This window comes from Bos grunniens, chromosome 6, assembly GCF_055505025.1.
Source record: "Bos grunniens cultivar Pamir isolate PY7600 chromosome 6, Bosgru_T2T1.0, whole genome shotgun sequence".
NCBI lineage: Eukaryota > Metazoa > Chordata > Mammalia > Artiodactyla > Bovidae > Bos > Bos grunniens.
The window spans coordinates 77,833,782-77,850,524 of NC_141170.1; the positions used below are offsets into that span (position 1 = coordinate 77,833,782).

Below are 16,743 nucleotides of genomic sequence, written 5' to 3' on the forward strand. Positions count from 1 at the left end.
TCTTTCCTAATCTTAGTTTACATAAACAATGTCTTCTTTCACAACTTTTTTCATATCTTTGTTCCTGTCAAACTGAACTGCTTGAAATTTCTGGAATGGTCCAGGGTGCTCTCGTCTCTAGACTTTTGAAAATGTTGCTATGTTTCCTTGGAAACTCCTTCCCTTGTGACCTTTCTTTTGTCACCTAAATCATTCCTCCTCATCTTTCAGGTCTCAACTTAGAATTCATCTCTCAGGTTCCACAAGAATGAGACAGAGACTTCCCTGGCAGTCCAGTGGTCAAGACTCTATGACTCCAGTGCAGAGGGCAAGGATTCAATCCCTAGTCAGGGAGCTAAGATCTCATATATCATGGGATGTGGACCCAAAAAAAAAAAAATTAAGGCAGAAATATGTGTTTCTGAAGTAGTCACTTAAAGCACGTTCAAATACATGGCACTTCCAATTACTAGATGGAACACTCCAAATACTTTTCTTTGAAGACAGGGAGGTTTCAATATCTAATTCCCACTTCCTTGAACAAACTTTGCACATAAGAGTACTTCAATAAACAGTAAAATGCATAAATGCATGAAGACACTGAAATTCAAAGTTTTGCTAAATTGTTTAGTCTGAAATTCTAAAACCTTTTCTAATTCACTGCCAATGTCTTTGATCAAACTGGATCTTTCTCTTTATATAATCTTCTTTTCTTTTTACTGTATTTAGAATTTCAAGAACATTTCAAATATAGGGACCAAGACATAATCAATTACTATTTTAGTTTTCGCACTTATGTAATTCCTCTTAAGCAAAGTATTTTGGTTCAAATAAAACTACTGGAAAGATATTTCTAAGCTAACAATTCATCTTTTAATGCAGCATGCTCAAAGCCAATTCAATTCACATCTTCTTTTATTGTATCCAAATTTGACAGGTTAGAAGCGGTGCAATTTTCCATTCAGCAAAGTTTGACTGTTCATCAAAACAGATAGATCATTCATATTACTGCTCAGAGAAAAAATAATTTAGCAAATTGAATTGTGCTATCTTTCTCAGTAGGGATAAATTGTCTATTGTTTGCTGTGATTTGTCACTTTACTTGGCCTTTCTTAATGTTGTTTACTTCAGATACTTTTTTTCCCCCAGAGTATCACATTTTGAATTTGGTCCAGTTCTCTTTTAGGAAAAACACATTTTACCGAAAAAAGGAAAAGGCTATGAACAATACATCTTGACAGAAGTTTATTGTTTGAATTTAAATATGTTAAAAATTAGGAAGATAATTAGCATTTGGTAAAATCATTATATGGAAGAATAGTGTAAGCATGCCTTAATATTAAATAAACACAACTACATCAGTAAACATATACACATTATACAAGCAGAAGAAAAGTGTGTTATTAATCATCCAAAGGTGGTTTTGGTAGTATCAGTATTCCATATTTCCAGGTTATTAGCTCCACTACTCACCTTCTTGCCCAATATCTCAAATTGTTGATGCAAATATATTCTATTTTTGCTCTCTGAAGGTTATTTTGGGATGCTATGCTATGCTAAGTCACTACAGTCGTGTCTGACTCTGCGACCCCATGGATTGCAGCGTAACAGGCTCCCCCGTCCCTGGGATTCTCCAGGCAAGCACACTGGAGTGGGTTGTCATTTCCTTCTCCAATGCATGAAAGTGAAAAGTCAAAGTGAAGTCACTCAGTCGTGTCCGACTCTTCGCGACCCTACGGACTGCAGCCTACCCAGGCTCCTCTGTCCATGGGATTTTCCAGGCAAGAGTACTGGAGTGGGGTGCCATTGCCTTCTCCTTGTATGGGCATAAATCTACTTAAAATAACAGATTCATAGAAATATTACTTGATTTTCCCTTTCCTCTTTTTTTTTAATGATTCAGTCTATAACCTCAAAAAAGAATCCCCCCATAAATCTATTTTGGAACAAATTAGGAATAAGTACATCTTTAAAAACTTCGATAATAGAAGAAAACCTTCATGTGGGCAGTTAATTTTCAGGCAGTTCATAAGCGAAAGGCTTTTGGTGACTATAATATTCAGTAAATATATCAATCAGGGAGTAAATATATCAATCAAAAAGTCAGGGAGGGGAGTAACACAGGCAGTGGGTAATTTGAGAGGAGCTTAATAAAGGAACTACTTCTAAAGCATATATGGAAGCCACAAGAAATAGTTTAGTCTCTTAGGCTTGTGACAGCAGGACCAAGTGGTTAGCCTGAGACCCGGAGAAGTGAGGAGGAGCAGCTGCTGGAAGCTGGTGGGTGGTGAAGTAGGGGTTGTCTGCAGAGGACAACAGATGGAACGGTGACCTCCAGGCAAGAAGTACACCCACCTGCAGCTAGGATTCAGGGAAGGAGCCTAAAACACCCCATCTCCGGCTCCTCCTTCCTATCAAATCAGGCCTGGGCACCTCAGGGGCTGAACCCAACCAGAAACCAGAGGGCGTAGGAACATTTAATACTTCAGTCTACTTCCTGAAACAGAGAGCAGGGAGGGGCAAACAGAGATGAACTTCCCAGTAACCACGAGAAACAACGGAATGCGTTTCAATAGAGTAAATGAACAAAAAAATATTTACTTACAACCATTTCCATTGTGGCCCTCCCCAATAGTTCAGTTGGTAAAGAATCCGCCTGCAATGCAGGAGACCCCACTTCAATTCCTGGGTCAGAAAGATCCGCTGGAGAAGGGATAGGCTACCCTCTCCAGTATGCTTGGGCTTCACTTGTGACTCAGCTGGTCAAGAATCCACCTACAATGTGGGAGGCCTGAGTTTGATTCCTGGGTTGGAAAGATCCCCTGGAGAAGGAAAAGGCTACCACTTCAGTATCCTGGCCTGAAGAATTCCACAGACTGTATGGAGTCCATGGGGTCAAAGAGTCGGACACAACTGAGCAACTTTCACTTTCACTTCCATTGTGCTTACTATTAAACCACTGCCTGGCTTGTTTTGCATTTATTCAATATATTCAATACATTTTAAAAATTCTACTATGTTTTAAAATCTTTTATTAGTTTCTGGAAGGAAAATCATTCTTTCACTAACAACATTTTCTTTCTTTTTTTTTACTTCTCAGAGATTTGCCATGTGTAGACACACATCTCTGCTAAAAAATTTGCTTGGTTTTCTATCTGTGGGTGGTTATTCAGGGATTCTGAGACTATGACATAAAGTATAGGAAGATTTATTTTCATCATTGTAGAAATATAGAGGACTCTCCAACCTGTATTTCATTTGGGGTGGGCATATGTGATGGGAATGTAAATATAGTACTGGTAACAGGTAATCCCTCTCTATATAACAGAGTCTTGAGTCTTCATTTCACTGTCCCACTTTTAAGGAATTTTCTCTTTTACAGTTCCTGAAATAATTCTTTTAATAATGAATTTTATAAAGCCAATGTATAACTGAGGATAAATTCACAATTTAAAATGGATTATATGTACTGAATTAAACAGCATAATTTAAGCATAGTGATATTAAAATTGTAAATAATATACAGACATATTTGCAGTATGGTCCAATCTCTTCCAGCCCCGTGAAATCTTTAGTTGGGTATCACTATTGGAAACATTTTTGGGGGTCCTATCTGATTTCCCTTGTACTTGAGACTCATTGCTCATCTCTGAGTACCAGGGTATTTTCTGTGCTGTGATGATCCTCGTCAAGCACATTACTTTACTGGAATCAAAGCATATGTAGTTACTTCAGAAAGAAAAAAACAGTTGCTTCAATTTCAGATTTTAATCAGAACCCTTTTCGCCTGCATTTTTTATGGCTTCTGCATTCCCTACTGTGCCCAGGAAATGTTGGAGGATCCCGTTGCCCTTGGAGAACTTAGCCCTAGTGGACATAGGGTCACTTTTCAGGTGAGCTAGAGAAGTGGTTTTTAAACTCTTAATTCATAGGCCAGCTGCATCCATTTTACCTGTAGAAAAACACAGATGCTCTGAAGTTTTATTCAGGAGATTGGGCTGTAGTTCAGGAATCTGAGTGTTTAAAATTTCCTGGGTTTGTAACCTCTCCCCATCTCCATGAAGCCCAGATAATTCTCTGGATCTCTTATTGCATAACTTATTTCCTTTACTAAGAATGGGGGAAGAATTGACAGTAGGCTGGAAGGAAGTGTGAAGTTTTAGGGACCGTCATTTTCTTGGCCCCAGTGACTTCTCAGGTTGCAGGAAGGTTGGAGTGGGGAGGGGCCAGGTTACAATCAGAAACCATTACTATGTGAACATTACTGGTAAACTGCCATCAGTCAGTTCAGTCACTCAGTCGTGGCTGACTTTTTGTGACCCCATGGACTGCAGCACACCAGACTTCCCTGTCCATCATGAACTCCCAGAGCTTGCTCAAACTCATATCCATTGAGTCGGTGATGCCCTCCAATCATCTCATCCTCTGTCATCCCCTTCTCCTCCTGCCTTCAATCTTTCCCAGTATCAGGGTCTTTTCAAATGAGTCAGCTCTTCGCATCAGGTGGCCAAAGTACTGGAGCTTCAGCTTAAGTATCAATACTTTCAATGAATATTCAGGACTGGTCTCCTTTAGGATGGACTGGTTGGATCTCCTTACAGTCCAAGGGACTCTCAAGAGTCTTCTCTAATACCACAGTTCAAAAGCATCAGTTCTTTGGCACTCAGCTTTCTTTATAGTCCAATTCTCACATACATACATGACTACTGGAAAAACCATAGCTTTGACTAGACAGACCTTTGTTGGCAAAGTAATGCTTTTTAATATGCTGTCTAGGTTGGTAATTGCCATAAGAGATCTCAAAACAAAGGTACAAAAGTGGGTCATTTGTGGAGATGTGGATGGACCTAGAGTCTGTCATATAGAGTGAGGTGTCAGAAAGAGAAAAACAAATATCATATGTTAATACATATATGTGGAATCTAGAAAAATAGTACACATGAACCTATTTCCAAGCAGGAATAGGTGTGGAGAATGGATGTGTGGACACAGAGGGAAGGAGAGGGTGGGATGAATTGGACCATTAGTATACATAGGCACATCACCATGTTTAGAATAGATAGCTAGTGGAAAACTGCTTTATAGCACAGGGAGTTCAGCTCAGTGCTCTGTGATGTCCTAGAGGGGTGGGATGGTGGTGATGGGAGGGAAGTTCATGTAACTGATTCACTCCATTGTGTAGCAGAAACTAACACATCACTCTAAAGCAATTGTAGTCCAATAGAAATAAAACGAAGAATAAGCAATAGTTGCTATGGTTCTTTTCTCATTCTAAAGAAATATCTAACTTTATATTCATAACACATGACTATATTTTCCCTGAAGATGGCCCTTCAAATAGTAGAAGTGTCAAGCACCAACAGTTGGGTCTGGGCCGTTGTTAGTGTGAGAAAGAATGAGGATGATTGGAAGCAGAAATAGAAAGTGGAGGTAGCTACAGAAGAGATGGCAGATGCTGAATTCACAGCATTTGATAACCAGTTGGATACAGAGATAAAGGGAAATGAAAGGACAGACTAGTTCTATGTTGTGAAGCTTGAGTGATCAGGAAAATGTTGACATCAAGTATGGACTAAGGAAATAGGGAAGGGGTATGGGATTAGGTAAAAGCAGGTGAGCCTGTTAGACTGGAAAACTATATGGTAAAAGGGAATGAGAAGTAACCAAAATTATATTATGTTGAAGTCTCAGCTTCAAGATTCCAAACACTGTGTCCTTCAATAAAAGTTGTGATACGTTTGAGTCTTCATTTCCTTATTTTAAATGGGAATGCCTTTTACCAGGACCAGGAGTTTGGTGTGAGGAATAGATGAGAATTTGAGTATGGCATTTAACTCTCTTCTTGACCTAAGTTATGAGATAGATATTTGTTCCTGCCCTGTATCTTCTGGATATCCCTGAATGGATCTCTGTTAAATGATACCTTTTAGACGAGGATAAAGGCTTCCCTCAGGGCTCAAATGGTAAAGACTCAGATAGTAATGCTGGAGCCTGGGTTTGATTTCTGGGTGAGGAAGATACCCTGGAGAAGGGAATGGCTACCCACTCCAGTATTCCTGCCTGGAGAATCCCATGGACTGAGGAGACTTGTGGGCTATAGTCCATGGGGTTGCAAAGAGTTGGAAAAGACTGAGAGACTAACATTTCCAAAAGAGGGTAAAAACATAACTTTTATACAGATATAAAATGAACACATGTCAAATATTTTATTAAACTCATTAATAAATATGAAAACCAGCAGGATGTTACAACTGGATCAAAAAAGAATTTTAAATACCACCCACGTACAGGCATATCAAGAATGCTGTAATGAATTTACAAGTAGATGCAATACTTGTTATGCCATGGGGTAGAGGGAGATTGTATTTCCGATGAATAAAATTCATTTGCATGTAACTGGACAAAAATCATCTGTGTGATTATCAGTTATCTATGACTTACAGAGCTGTAAAATAATTCAAAGAAAATGAAAGGCACAGATACCCTATAGAATAATAATAAAAAAAAATCCAGAAGATGATATGCAGTGTATTAGTTTTCTACTACTGTGTATTAAATTACCACAAACTTTGTGGCTTAAAACATAGCCATTTGTCGCTCATAGTTCTATCAGTCAGAAATCCAGCATGGCGCAACTAGCTTCTCTGCTTAGGGTTTTACAAAGAAAACTCAAGGTTTCACCTAAAGTGTTAGTCACTCAGATGTGTCCAATTCTGTAGCCCCCATCTCCTCTGTCCATGGAATTCTCCAGACAAGAATACTGGAGTGGGTAATCATGCCTTTCTCCAGGGGATCTCCTGACCCAGACTTCAATCCCTGGCCTCCTGTATTGCAGGTGGGTTCTTTACTATAAAATATCATTACGTAAGTACTACCATTCAATGAAAATTAATATCTAGTTATGGAATGTATTGGGGCTTCTCTGATGGCTCAGATGCTAAAGAATCTTCCTGCAATGCAGGAGACCTGGGTTTGATCCCTGGGTTGGGAAGATCCCCTGGAGAAGGGCATGACAATCCTCTTCAGTATTCCTGCCTGAAGAATCTCCATGGACAGAGGAGCCTGGTGGGCTACAGTCCATAGTGTCACAGAGTCAGATATGCCCGAAATGACTTAGCACATTGAATGTGTATGATAAGAATAATTACATACTCCTTGCTATGGGAAAGGGGCAAAAACCAGACCTCTTGTCCCTAAGGCATTCAGAGTTAATTGACATACATACTTCACTTGACCAAAAAGATCAATAGCGTTATGCAGTTTTTAGAAGCAAGAAACAAATGATTGTTCCAGATAATACATGCTGGTGGGGGCAGAGAGGGAAGCTGGCTCCGGAGGGCAGGAAAGGCTTCCTGGAGAAAATTGGAACTCCAAGGGGCTAAAAGTGATTGAGGCTAAAGAGGAACTTTCTCACCAAACTAACTTGAGCTAATGCATTCTTGCTGGAAGGCATATGTTAAACTGGCTAGGTTAGTGAACATTGCTGTGGGGAAAGTCAGAAAGAAGACTGGAAAAGTGAATGAGTCAGACCCTAGTGGTTCTATTATTTCCTAGAACTGCTATAACAAAGTACACCAACCAGGGGATTTAAACAAAAGAAATGTATTGTCTCACAGCCTGGAGGCTACAAGACCAAGACCAAGGTGTTGGCAGGGCTGGATCCTTCTGAGGCCGTGATGGAGAAGCTACTCCTTGCCTCTGTTCGAGGTTCTGGTGGTTTACTGGCAATCTTTATCATTCCCTGGTTCATAAACACATCATAGACCTGATTTCTGCCTTCACCTTAATATAGCATTCTACCTGGGTTTGCATGTCTTTGTCCAAATGTCGACTTTGGTAAAGACACCAGTTGTATAGGATTAGAGACCACTTTACTCTAGTAAACTCATCTTAACTAATTAAACCTGCAATGACTCTGATAATCTCCTGCCTTCTTCTTTCACATGTGACCCTCAGGAATTTGATGACCCCACCCAGACAATCCAGAATAATCTCTCCAACTCTAGATTCTTAATTTAATCACATGTGCAAAGTCCCTTTTGTGGTGTTAGGTTACAGAGTCACAGGCCTTAGGGATTGGATGTCTTTAGTAGGCAATTATTCTACTTGCCAGAGGGATGCAAACCAATTGTGAGAGAACAAAACAGAAGTGATTTACCTCTGCCTGGGGAAGTATTGGGAAAGACTTCAGGATTTGAGCTTTTAGGATTAGTGAGTGATTCCTAGGGGTAATACAAATGAAGACAGACTTTCTCAACAGAAAGACCACAGCATGAAAAAGTATCATGTGTGTCTGGAGAAATACAGAAATATATTACTTTTGTCATTCAAAGCAAGATATAAGTACAATAAGAAAAAATTAGATGGGAAAATCAGATGGAAAAGAGGGCATCTGAACTGAGTTCTGAGGAAATAGTAATATTTAAACAATTGGAATGGGATCCAAAGGAAGCAGAAGTTAGAGGAAATTGGAAATAAAGAGAGAATTCCAGGAGGTGGCAGAAACACTACCAGCAGAGTCATGGAAATAGAAATGACTGGGCATATTCATTTTGACTCCATCCTAGGGAACGCAAATAATGTACTAGGAAATAAGGTCATCCAGAGTTTCTATTAGTCTCAAAGTTGATGCTTCAGGATTCAAAAACAAAAAGGTAAGATAGAAGAAAAGACTCATTTGGGGAAAATACACTTTTCTCTAAGTATTGTTTCTGAACATGTTCATACCAACTTTGAAATTTTCCCATTAATATGGAAAATTTTTCCTGTTACTAAGTTTTTCACTACTTTTTCCCATTATTATGTCAATAATCGTGGGCTTTCCTGCAGGCTCAGTGGTAAAGAATTCGCCTGCAACGCAGGAGACTCAGGTTCAGTCCCTAGGTCGGGAAGATCCCCTGGAGAAGGAAGTGGAAACCTGCTTCAGTATTCTTGCCTGGGAAATTCTATAGATGGAGAAACCTGGCATGCTATATAGTTCATAGTGACCAAAACAACGTCAATAATCCAATAATAATTATCCTTTAAAGAGTTGGCTTAAAGCTCAGCATTCAGAAAACTAAGATTATGGCATCTGGTCCCATCACTTTATGGCAAATAGATGGTCAAACATTGGAAACAGTGGCTGACTTTATTTTTGGGGGCTCTAAAATCACTGCAGATGGTGATTGTAGCCATGAAATTAAAGACGCTTACTCCTTGGAAGGAAACTTATGATGAACCTAGATAGCATATTAAAAAGCAGAGACATTACTTTGCCAACAAAGGTCCGTCTAGTCAAGGCTATGGTTTTTCCAGTAGTCATGTATGTATGTGAGAGTTGGACTATATAGAAATCTGAGCACAGAAGAATTGATGCTTTTGAACTGTGGTGTTGGAGAAGACTCTTGAGAGTCCGTTGGACTGCAAGGAGACCCAACCAGTCCATCCTAAAGGAGATCAGTCATGGGTATTCAATGGAAGGACTGATGTGGAAGCTGAAACTCCAATATTTTGGCCACCTGATGCAAAGAGCTGACTCAGGTGAAAAGACCCTGATGCTGGGAAAGACTGAAGGCAGGAGGAGAAGGGGGACAGAGGATGAGATGGTTGGATGGCATCACTGAGTCAATGGACATGAGTTTGAGTAAGCTCCAGGAGTTGGTGATGGACAGGGAGGCCTGGAATGCTGTGGTTCACGGGGTCACAAAGAGTCGGACATGACTGAAGGACTGAAATGAACTGAACTGAAAGAGTTCTTACACTACCAATATAGCATTCAGTGCTAAGTTAGGAATTGTTATCCCCATTGAACAGATGAAGAACAGAGGGTGTGACATAATAAAGCATTACTTTAAATTACACAAAGAGAGATACAAGATATTTCTTTAAAAATAATTTATAAGACTATATAAGAAATTAATAGCTTGCCAATTTGATAAAATACAGAATCAAAAGAAGGCTCTTTTTCCCCCTAAAGATATGGTATCTTCAAATTTGTAATTCTGCATTAAAAATAAATGAAAGAAAAAAAATTGAGAGGAAAGAAAAAGAATCCCTTCTGACTCTCCTGATTAGAAAGCTTGAAGAGTCAACTGTTGAGAGCTGAGAGATGCCTCTTATAGGCATTAAGGGCTTAGGCTATTTATCACATCAGGAAAAGGCACTCACTGCTGCTCTCTTTTGGCCAAAAGGGTTATTTCTTGAGTCCGACTCCTAGAGACCCCATCGACTGCAGCCCACCAGGCTCCTCCGTCCACGGAATTTGCCAGGCAAGAGTACTGGAGTGGGTGTCACTGTCTTCTCCGCTATGAAGATACAGTGATTTGCAATTGTGATAGTTGGATCTTCTAGTGTACCAGTGAGTATTCAGATACCAAAATTTTAAAGGGACTCAGATGTCTTTCTGCCCTTGAAAATTAACCGTGAGAGTTGATCCTTTACCATGTTCCACCTTGATCCTTACTGCTAGACTATTTCACCAAGAAAACAGGACAGAAACAGGAGACATTAACCTAATGTATTTGATAGTTTAATAGGATGGTCAACAGGATGGAACATAGAGTCAGTTTTGAGAAGGGATGAGAGGTTCACAGGGAGTCAGCTAAGGAAGATGGGTCTGGGCAGAGCATGGATATAGCTGAGGTTCTATAGATGAACAGAACGAAGTTAGGAGGATTCTTGGAAAATGTGCTCAAAAAGAAGGAGCAGTCACTGCTGAAGACACAATTTTGCCAAATTATGAGTTAGGCCTGAACCACTCCTCCCTGAGTGGTATCAGGACTCAGGGGTTTGACTGAAGCTGCTTTCTCTATAGAATCTACTATAGATTCCAAACTGCTGGAACCCTCCAGCAATGGCACAGAACTTCATGAGTTAGCTTGCATTGGAATGAGTCCCTAGCATGTCTCTTAGATGTTTGGTTCACTGAACTGCATCCCAGGAGAACTGTAATCAGACTAGGTGGTTAAACATCAGACTAGCATTTCTAAGATACTTTCTAAGAGAGGGAGGGAGGGAAGGAGAGAAACTAAGTGAAACATTCTGGTTAGAACCCATCTCTAGTGGCTGGACAGTCTTCTCAAGACTCAGCACACTGAACTTCCAGCTCACAAACCCCGTGATGGCCCAACCCCTGTTTACTGAACTAATACTAATTTCAGTGTGGTGATGCTTGAAAAGAAGATGCGTGCTTGAGTCTGTGTATTTTTCTGCTCCCATTGTTCCTTCCAAAAATTATTCTTTGCTCATTTTCCCAAAAGATTACTCTCTTCCTCCAGTGGTTATTTGTTCTTCAGGCAAGTTATTAGGTGGGGTACAGAAGGTCAGAAGACAAAACACTTTGTACCATAGGCCATTAAACAGTTGTAAATAAAATTAAACCCCAGAGATATCTTGGGACCTTGGGGCAAAGCAAGCATCTTCAAACATTTTCAAGGCTTAGAAAATTTAAGACATTTCTTTAAATTACACAGTTAGTGTCAGAGCTAAGGCTGTTCTCTAAAAACAACTTTCTCCAGATACTTACAGAGTATATTTTAAACCTGTGGTAAAACAACTTTCTTTTTGAAAATATAATAAATTCTTCTACTTAGTTTGAATTGTAAAATTAACAATAACAGTGAAGATTTACTGACCATTTACTTTGTGCCAAGGACTATCAAGCACTTAATATGGGATATTTTAATAACTATTTATAAACAACATGAGACAGGTATTATTGCTTTTCCTATATGACAAAAGAGAAATTTGAGGTCACTGATAGTCAGTAATTCATCCAAGGCTAATAAGGGACAGAAGCCCAGGCAAAACCTGTTGTGTTAGGGCTTTTGAACCTTGTCACTCACTGTGCAGTCCATTTATTATGCAAATATTCTTGAGTAAGCAAAAGCAATTACTGGTATACTTTCAAAAGTAAGTTTTCAATTAAAAAATTGTACAAATATATATAATTAAATTTAATCTTATTTCAGGATTCAGAGAACATTTTAGGATTTTTCCCTATATCAAGATAATAATCTTCCTTGTTAATGATCCTGCAAAAATGCAAATATGATGGTTAATAGAAAGTTTGGCACTAAAAAATGGTGACTAATTGCTTGAAATATGTGATATAGGTCATATGCTTAAGTAATTAAAGATCTATAAATATAAATATTACTTAGTGAAACTAGCCAGTCACAGGACAAATGCATGATTTGAGCTTATATGAGGAATCAAAAATAAACTCATAGAGACAAAGAGTAGAATTGTGGTTGCCAGGGGATGTGGGGAGAGGAAGAGGAAAGCTGTGCCTAATGAGGATGTAGCTCCTTTATAGAGGATGAGCACATTCGAGGGATCTGCTGTGCAGTACTGTGCCTGTAGTCAACAATGCTGTCTTATGCACTTAAATGTTTGTCAAGAGGGTAATCTCATGTTAACTGTTCTTACCACAATGAGAAAAGTGGTGATTAATTGAACATCCTTGCCATAGTGGCTCAATAGATCCTCACTGAATTAGTTTTTCTACATGAGAATGTGTATCATAGCCTATAAAGTCATCTCAATGACAGTAGTTATCTAGCACCCATCCATATCATTTTGAAAGCACTACTTCTTCCCTCTTTGACCCATAACATCTCTGCTAATTTTAATTGAGAAGAATAATGCTTTTGACCAGCAGAGAGCAGCAATGATATACTTTATAAGAGTAAGTCTGGGGAACCTGACCATCTTTTCTAAATGGTCCACCTTGTAAGATCAACACAGATTCTGTCTTGAGTAGTTTATTGTTAAAAGATCCTGGAGAGTCCCTGAACTCAGTGTATGAGGTTGTTCCTGCTGGCCTAGGTCTCCATCCCATAGTCCTACTGGTGCCTTGAGAAGCATCAGCATCTGCTTACAGCTTTGCCTGCTGGTGCTGCCAGCAGGGGCCAGATGCCTGGGTCAGGAAGTCTCATCCATGATGTAGTTTCTGTTTGTATAGCCCAGCTATGTTCAAGGCCAGATGTTGCGGTGCTTCACGGAGTTGTACAGTACTCTATGTTGAGTCAGAATGTGGCCTTCCTGTGAAAAAGGCTGTTATGGATTTTGAGGATAATGGAAGTGATCATCTTGAGAAGGGAGTAGACGGAGAACCTAAGCTCAGGGGTATATATTTTCAGAAAACGAGAGTAGAGGAGATAGAATAGGAACCTATAAAAAAGGAAGAATTTGTGAGTAGAAGCCAAGAAGAAAGGTAATTTCAAGAACAAGCTGTCCAGTTTTTAATTCCCTTTGGTGATAGTGAAAGTGCACTTAGACAAGTTATTGACTTTGGGAACACATGGTTTGGGGGAACCTCGGGTACCTTTGGTTTCATTTTGAGGACGCCAGCTAGATTACATGGTGTTGAAGGGAATGGTTTAAGGAAAAATTGCACAGAAGCAAGTTGGTGTTAAAGCAACTTGGGAAAGAAGAAAGATGTTTTTTTGGTTTTTTTTTTTCCCCTCCACTGTAGGAGGGAAGTAGAAAGGTATGAAAAATGATACAGAGACTTTAAATGGGAAAGGACATGAATGGCATCGATCTGTTTATTAAAGGAAAAAGCCATAGCTTTCCTGTGTATGTTAGTTTGATTCTTTGTTGGTGGCATGAGAGTAGTAGATAGAAAATGAAGTACCACTTATTAAAAATAATGATGAAAAGTCCCATGAGTTTAGCTGAGATCATGTAAAATAAGGTTATTGTAGAATCAGAAAAAAAATGTAATAATACTACCTTAATTACTTGAGACTTCTGTTATTCAGAAGATAGTAGGTGGTAAGATTTACTGAGTCAGTAGCATTGATCAGGATGGTGGAAGATCAAGGAGGTAAATGGATCCAAGGAAAGAATGGTTGAATTGCATAACCTGGGAGGTTAGGCAGAATACAAAGCAAGAATAAGTGAGGCACCATGATGTACTGCGGAATACGAGTATGAGAGAATGAGAGTCCCATTGGGATCCGTAAGATTATGGGAAGCAGAAGGATTGAAGATATTGTCCTTTTCTACTTGTTTCACAAATCTGCCTTGATAATTTTTAGTTCTTGGCACATAGAAGATAATACATATTGCTACATAAGTTGATAATTACTGTTAAACACAGACCATTTTTAAAATAAAATATTAAATTTGTATATGCCAGAAAATAAGCACCTTTGAGGAAAAACCTGCTGCTGCTGCTGCTGCTAAGTTGCTTCAGTCGTGTCCGACTCTGTGCGACCCCATAGATGGCAGCCCACCAGGCTCCCCCGTCTCTGGGATTCTCTAAGAACACTGGAGTGGGTTCCCATTTCCTTCTCCAATGCATGAAAGTGAAAAGTGAAAGTGAAGTCGCTCAGTTGTGTCCAACTCTTTGCGACCCCATGGACTACAGCCTACCAGGCTCCTCCGTCCATGGGATTTTCCAGACAAGAGTACTGGAGTGGGGTGCCATCACCTTCTCCAAGGAAAAACCTAGAGACATTTAAAATTGAAATAGCTTAACCACATTTCCCTTCTGCCCCACTCCCAGCCACCACCCAAAGAGAAAAGTAATAATTACCAATGAGGCTATTAATGAATTCCCATCCCTAAAAAGGGATTATCTTGACATTTTAAACAACTCTATTCTACCATCCTGTCAGTTGCCTCTGCTGTGTAGTTTCGAGTCCTGTGGAGTCCAGCCTCATATCTTCAGAGCTACTGAGGTCTAGAAAGCTAATGCTGGGAGAGTCCTTGGGAGCAGTGAGCAGTGTTTCATTTGCTTTCCAAACCACAACACCTTTGAAAGAGGAAGGGAACACTCTCAATTATTAAGCAGATCTCAGTTAAAGACTGGGAATGTCATCTAGTACAACCCTTTGTTCTATGGAAGAGAAATGAAAGCTCGGAGAGGGTAAGAGGGTTATCCTAATCCAGTGTCTCTAGTCCACAAGTGAGAGGATATGGGTAAACACTGGAAGTCTCGGATGGTTACAAAAGCAAGAGGCAAATCCACTTCTGCCACATGTACAGGCATCTAATAGCAAGTGCTGTAAGAACAAGGGGAGGGAATACAAGCTGTCCTTATACTCCTGGTGAAGTTACTGCTCTTGGCCTTTTATCCATCTTGATAAACATTTTGTGTGAAAGTCCTAAAAGCACATGCAACAAAATGCTCTCATTTTATATTTTAAATGATTTATTTTTAAATATTTTCAAACTCAGAGAGACTACCATAACAGCATAAAGTCATCCTTTATTTCACTTATCTTCCCCATTGTTGTTATTCAGTTGCTTGGTCATGTCCGACTCTTTGTGACCCAATGACCTGCAGCACGCCAGGCTTCCCTGTCCTTCACTAATTCCTGGAGCTTGCTCAAACTCATGTGCATTGAGTCGGTGATGCCATCCAAAACTCCTGTTCTTTGTTGTCCCCTTCTCCTCCTGCCTTCAGTCTTTCCCAGCATCAGGGTTTTTTCTAGAGTCAACTCTTCCCATCAGGTAGCCAAAGTATTAGAGCTTCAGTTTCAGCATCAGTCCTTCCAATGAATATTCAGAATTGATTTCCTTTAGGATTAACTGATTTGATCTCCTTGTAGTCCAGGGGACTTTCAACAGTCTTCTCCAGCACCACAGTTCAAAAGCATCAGTTCTTCGGTGCTCAGCCTTCTTTATGGTCCTCTTCTCCTCCTTCCTTTCTTATTCTCTCCTTTCCTCCCTCCTCCTCTCTCTTTTTCCCTCCCACTTTTTGAATCACAAATAAACATTGATCCACACTGCCATGTAATCCAGTGACTCCATCTAAGAAACCATATCTGGAAAGTAGATTGCCCAACATATGAACCAAATGTTCCTGAGTTTTAGACAGAAGTTACTTAATGTATAAGTATATACATCATATCATTTATGCCAAAGTACCTTTTAACTTTTTAAAATTAAAGCATAATCTATGTTCATCAAAATACCCATGTCAGGAATTTACAATTTGATGGGTTTTTACAAACTGGCCACATTTGTGTAACCATTGAGTAGACTGAGAATATAACCAGCACCCCAGAAATGACCCTCATGCTCAATTCCATTCATTATGCCCTCCCTCTATGGCAACTACTTTCCTAATTTCTAACAGCAGAGATGACATTTTTACTTTTGGTTCTCTATGTAAATGTAAAACATACACTGTGTATTCCTTTGTTGTTGGCTTCATCAGCTCAAAATTATCTTTATGCATTCATCCACATTGTTGCATCATGGTATTCTATGTGTGAACTCTAGGTCATAATCATTTTAGCTAGTCTGTTATCTATGCTATTTAATTTTTCTACTATTGGTTGTCATTTGGGTTATTTCTGGCTTGTGGCTATGAAAATGTGCTGCTGTGAACATGCATATGCATTTCTGTGGGACACATAAATATGAGTGATGCTAGTGGGTCAAAAACGCATGTGTTCAACTTTATATACTATGGCCTTTTAAATCTATTTACAGTTGATATGACATCATTTATACTAAAAATCTACAAATAGCAGAATCAGGACAAGTACCCAGAGTATTCAGTTCAGTTCAGTCTCTCAGTCATGTCCGACTTTTTGTAACCCCATGAATCGCAGCATGCCAGGCCTCCCTGTCCATCACCAACTCCCGGAATTCACTCAAACTCATGTCCATCGAGTCAGGATGCCATCCAGCCATCTCATCCTCTGTTGTCCCCTTCTTCTCCTGCCCCCAATCCCTCCCAGCATCCAATCCCTCCCAGCATTATGGTCTTTTCCAATGAGTCAACTCTTCGCATGAGGTGGCCAAAATATTGGAGTTTCC

The 16,743-nt window shown here is 39.6% G+C and overlaps 1 protein-coding gene across 3 annotated transcripts in view; it reads left to right on the forward strand.

The window, feature by feature from the left end:
- Positions 1-16,743, forward strand: part of KCNIP4 (potassium voltage-gated channel interacting protein 4) — a 1,317,771-nt gene that overhangs the window by 905,614 nt on the left and 395,414 nt on the right. The gene's annotated exons all lie outside the window — the stretch shown is intronic.